Below are 6000 nucleotides of genomic sequence, written 5' to 3'. Positions count from 1 at the left end.
CTGAGCTGAGAAGTTTGTCATGTCTTTTTTTTTTTTCCCATGGGTGGTGTGGGTGTGTGCACACTCACTTGTGTCTGACTCTTTTAAGACCTTATAGACTGTAGCCTGCCAGGCTCCTCTGTCCATGGGATTCTCCCGGCAAGAATATTGGAGTGGGTTGCCATTCTCTTCTCCAGGGGATCTTCACAACCCAGGGATCGAACCTGGATCTCCTGCATTGCAGGTAGATGCTTTACCATCTGAGCCACCTTAGGAAGCACCTCTAAGATAGAGGCTTTCGCAGTTAACAGGGAATTTGAACAGAAAAGCATGAGCAAGGGATGAGCTTTACATGTTTTATTGCTCTGAAGCTAGAGCAGAAAACAAGTTAAAAGATCATTCCAGATGATTCTGGGAAAACTTTTACTCCAAAGTATTGTAAACTTCCACTCTGCTGATGATTGGGATATTTTTGGATAATAAATCTATCCATTCGTATTGATGCATCTTTGACCCTCATACTCTGTTGCAGTTACTTTTGCTGCATAGAAAACTGACCCAATTTTAGCATCTTGAAATAACCACTTGACTAAGGTCACAGGTTTTGTGGGTCAGGAGTCAGACTGGGCTCTGCAGGGGTGGTGGACCTCTCCTTGAGATTTCAGGTCTGATCCTTTGGGCTGGGCTGCTGCAGGGCCTGGGGCTGTCAGCTGGAGTAACTACATTTGTCTTCTTTCTGCGGTTTGGCTTCCTTACAGCTACTGTTCTCTCAGGGTATTTAGACTTGTACATGGCAGCTCAGGGCTTCAAGATCAAGTGTTCTAGTGTTTAATGCCTGTGCTGCATTGCCTTTTATGACCCAGCCTCAAGACTGAGCCCACAGTAGTCTCTTGGTTGAAGGAGTCATAAGCCTGCCCAGATTGAAGAAGTGTGCCCAGTGCTTTCTTTGGCAGCACACACCCTAAAATCAGAATGATTCAGAGAAGATTAACATGGCCCCCACACAAGGAAGACATGCAAATTTGTCAAGAATTCTATATTTTTTGCAACTAGAGATTATCATACTAAGTGAAATAAGTCAGAAAGAGAAAGACAAATATCATGATATCATATATATGTGGAATCTAAAATATGACACGGCACTAAGTGCAGGCGGCAGTGGCGGGCCGGTGCACGAAGAGCGGCCAAGAGCTACCCCCTGTCCGAAGTCAGGGACAGCAGCCCAGAGTGCCAGGCTGCGACGGCACAGGAACGGCCAGCAGGAGCCACCCCGTGTCCGAGGTCAGGGGAGGTGGCCAGAAGGAGCTACCCAGCGTCCGAGGCCAGTGGTGGCCAGGAGGAGACACTCCACGTCCGAGGTCAGGGGCTGCCAGGAGAAGCCACCTTGCGCCCGAGGCCAGGGGCGGTGACACGGAGGAGTCATCCCGAGCCTGAGGCCAGGAGCGGCAGCTGGGACGAGCCACCGACGCCCGAGGCCAGGGCCAGGGGCAGAAGGAGCAACCCGAGGAGCAGTGGCTGAACAGGCACAGGAGGGCCTAGAGGAGCTATCCCACGTTGAAGGTCAGGAACGGCAGTGGTAAGGAGATACCCCTTGTCCAAGGTAAGGAGCAGTGGCTATGCTTTGCTGGAGCAGCCGTGAAGAGACACCCCACGCCCAAGGTAAGAGAAACCCAAGTAAGATGGTAGGTGTTGCAAGAGGGCATCAGAGGGCAGACACACTAAAACCATACTCACAGAAAACTAGTCAATCTAATCACACTAGGACCAAACCCTTGTCTAACTCAATGAAACCAAGCTATGCCTGCGGGGTAACCCAAGACGGGTGGGTCATGGTGGAGAGGTCTGACAGAATGTGGTCCTCTGGAGAAGGGAATGGCAAACCACTTCAGTATTCTTGCCTTGAGAACCCTATGAACAGTATGAAAAGGCAAAATAGTAGGATACTGAAAGGGAACTCTCCAGGTCATTAGGTGCCCAATATGCTACTGGAGATCAGTGGAGAAATAACTCCAGAGAGAATGAAGGGATGGAGCCAAAGCAAAAACAATACCCAGTTGTGGATGTGACTGGTGATAGAAGCAAGGTCCAATGCTGTAAAGAGCAATATTGCATAGGAACCTGGAATGTCAGGTCCATGAATAGAGGCATATTGGAAGTGATCAAACAAGAGATGGCAAGGGCGAACGTCGACATTCTAGGAATCAGCGAACTAAAATGGACTGGAATGGGTGAATTTAACTCAGATGACCATTATATGTACTACTGAGGGCAGGAATCCCTCAGAAGAAATGGGGTAGCTATCATGGTCAACAAAAGAGTCTGAAATGCAGTACTTGGATGCAATCTCAAAAATGACAGAATGATCTCTGTTTGTCTCCAAGGCAAACCATTCAATATCACAGTTATCCAAGTCTATGCCCCAACAAGTAACGCTGAAGAAGCTGAAGTTGAACAGTTCTATGAAGACCTACAAGACCTTTTAGAACTAACACCTAAAAAAGATGTCCTTTTCATTATAGGGGACTGGAATGCAAAAGTAGGAAGTCAAGAAACACCTGGAGTAACAGGCAAATTTGGCCTTGGAATGCGGAATGAAGCAGGGCAAAGACTAATAGAGTTTTGCCAAGAAAATGCACTGGTCATAGCAAACACCCTCTTCCAACAAAACAAGAGAAGACTCTACACATGGACATCACCAGATGGTCAACACCGAAATCAGATTGATTACATTCTCTGCAGCCAAAGATGGAGAAGCTCTATACAGTCAACAAAAACAAGACCAGGAGCTGACTGTGGCTCAGATCATGAACTCCTTATTACCAAATTCAGACACTAATTGAAGAAAATAGGGAAAACTGCTAGACCATTCAGGTATGACCTAAATCAAATCCCTTATGATTATACAGTGGAAGTGAGAAATAGATTTAAGGGCCTAGATCTGATAGATAGAGTGCCTGATGAACTGTGGAATGAGGTTCATGACATTGTACAGGAGACAGGGATCAAGACCATCCCCATGGAAAAGAAATGCAAAAAAGCAAAATGGCTGTCTGGAGAGGTCTTACAAATAGCTGTGAAAAGAAGAGTGGTGAAAAGCAAAGGGAAAAGGAAAGTTATAAGCATCTGAATGCAGAGTTCCAAAGAATAGCAAGAAGAGATAAGAAAGACTTCTTCAGCGATCAATGCAAAGAAATAGAGGAAAACAACAGAATGAGAAAGACTAGACATCTCTTTAAAAAAATTAGAGATACCAAGGGAACATTTCATGCAAAGATGGGCTCGATAAAGGATAGAAATGGTATGGTCCTAACAGAAGCAGAAGATATTAAGAAGAGGTGGCAAGAATACAAGGAAGAACTGTACAAAAAAGATCTTCACGATCCAGATAATCATGATGATGTGATCACTAATCTAGAGCCAGACATCTTGGAATGTGAAGTCAAGTGGGCTTTAGAAAGCATCACTCCAAACAAAGCTAGTGGAGGTGATGGAATTCCAGTTGAGCTGTTTCAAACCCTGAAAGATGAATGCTGTGAAAGTGCTGCAATCAATATGCCAGCAAATTTGGAGAACTCAGCAGTGGCCACAGGACTGGAAAAGGTCAGTTTTCATTCCAATTCCAAAGAAAGGCAATGCCAAAGAATGCTCAAACTACCACACAACTGCAGTTATCTCATATGCTAGTAAAGTAATGCTCAAAATTCTCCAAGCCAGGCTTCAGCAATACATGAACCGTGAACTCCCTGATGTTCAAGCTGGTTTTAGAAAATGCAGAGGAACCAGAGATCAAATTGCCAACATCTGATAGATCATGGAAAAAGCAAGAGAGTTCCAGAAAAACATCTATTTCTGCTTTATTGACTATGCCAAAGCCTTTGACTCTGTGGATCACAATAAACTGTGGAAAATTCTGAAAGAGATGGGAATACCAGACCACCTAACCTGCCTCTTGAGAAATCTGTATGCAGGTCAGGAAGCAACAGTTAGAACTGGACATGGAACAACAGACTGGTTCCAAATAGGAAAAGGAGTACATCAAGGCTGTATATTGTCACCCTGCTTATTTAACTTCTATGCAGAGTACATCATGAGAAACGCTGGGCTGGAAGAAGCACAAGCTGGAATCAAGATTGCTGGGAGAAATATCAATAACCTCAGATATGCAGATGACACCACCCTTATGGCAGAAAGTGAAGAGGAGCTAAAAAGCCTCTTGATGAAAGTGAAAGAGGAGAGCGAAAAAGTTGGCTTAAAGCTCAACATTCAGAAAACGAAGATCATGGCATCTGGTCCCATCACTTCATGGGAAACAGATGGGGAAACTGTAGAAACAGTGTCAGACTTTATTTTTGGGGGCTCCAAAATCACTGCAGATGGTGATTGCAGCCATGAAATTAAAAGACGCATACTCCTTGGAAGAAAAGTTATGACCAACCTAGATAGTATATTCAAAAGCAGAGACATTACCTTGCCAACTAAGGTCCCTCTAGTCAAGGCTATGGTTTTTCCTGCGGTCATGTATGGATGTGAGAGTTGAACTATGAAGAAGGCTGAGCACCGAAGAATTGATGCATTTGAACTGTGTTGTTGGAGAAGACTCTTGAGAGTCCCTTGGACTGCAAGGAGATCCAACCAGTCCATTCTGAAGGAGATCAACCCTGGGATTTCTTTGGAAGGAATGATGCTAAAGCTGAAGCTCCAGTACTTTGGCCACCTCATTTGAAGAGTTGACTAATTGGAAAAGACTTTGATGCTGGGAGGGATTGGGGGCAGGAGGAGAAGGGGACGAGCGAGGATGAGATGGCTGGATGGGATCACAGACTCGATGGACGTGAGTCTGAGTGAACTCTGGGAGATGGTGATGGACAGGGAGGGCTGACGTGCTGCGATTCATGGGGTTTCAAAGAGTCAGACACGACTGAGAGACTAAACTGAACTGAACTGAACTGAACTGAACTGAACTGAACTGAAAATATGACACAACCAAACCTATCTATGGTCTTCCCTGGTGGTTCTGACGGTAAAGAATCCACCTGCAATGTCATAGATGTGGGATCAATCCCTGAGTTGGGAAGAGCCCCTGGGGAAGGAAATGGCAACCCACTCCAGTATTCTTGTCTGGGAGATCTCATGGACAGAGGAGGCTGCTGGGCTGTATAGTCCATGAGGTCGCAAAAGAGTTGGACATGACTTAGCAACTAAACAACAACATGAAACAGAAACAGAATTATAGACATAAAAAACAGGGTTGTGATTGCCAAGGGGGATGGGGAGTGGAAGGGGTGGACTTGGAGTCTGGAGTTAGTTCAGTTCAGTCGCTCAGTTGTGTCCCACTCTTTGCAACCCCATGAACCGAAGCACGCCAGGCCTCCCTTTCCATCACCAACTCCTGGAGTCCACCCAAACTCCATTGTGTTGGGAATGCTATCCAGTCATCTCATCCTGTGTCATCCCCTTCTTCTCCTGCCCTCAATCTTTCCCAGCATCAGTGTCTTTTCAAGTGAGTCAGCTCTTCGCATCAGGTGGCCAAAGTACTGGAGTTTCAGCTTCAACATCAGTCCTTCCAATGAACACCCAGGACTGATCTCCCTTAGGATAGACTGGTTGGATCTCCTTGCAGTCCAAGGGACTCTCAAGAGTCTTCTCCAACACCACAGTTCAAAAGCTTCAATTCTTCAGGGCTCAGCTTTCTTTATAGTCCAACTCTCACATCCATACATGGCTACTGGAAAAACCATAGCTTTGACTAGACGGACCTTTGTTGGCAAAGGAATGTCTCTGCTTTTTAATATGCTGTCTAGGTTGGTCATAACTTTTCTCCCAAGGAGTAAGTGTCTTTTAATTTCATGGCTGCAATTACCATCTGCAGTGATTTTGGAGCCCCCAAAAATAAAGTCTGACACTGTTTCTACTGTTTCCCCATCTGTTTCCCATGAAGTGATGGGACCAGATGCCATGATCTTTGTTTTCTGAATGTTGAGTTTTAAGCCAACTTTTTCACTCTCTTCTTTCACTTTCATC

Source organism: Capra hircus, chromosome 1, assembly GCF_001704415.2.
Source record: "Capra hircus breed San Clemente chromosome 1, ASM170441v1, whole genome shotgun sequence".
In the NCBI taxonomy this organism is placed as follows: Eukaryota; Metazoa; Chordata; class Mammalia; order Artiodactyla; family Bovidae; genus Capra; species Capra hircus.
The sequence above is the reverse complement of the archived record's forward strand: the minus strand, read 5'-3'. Positions refer to the sequence as shown.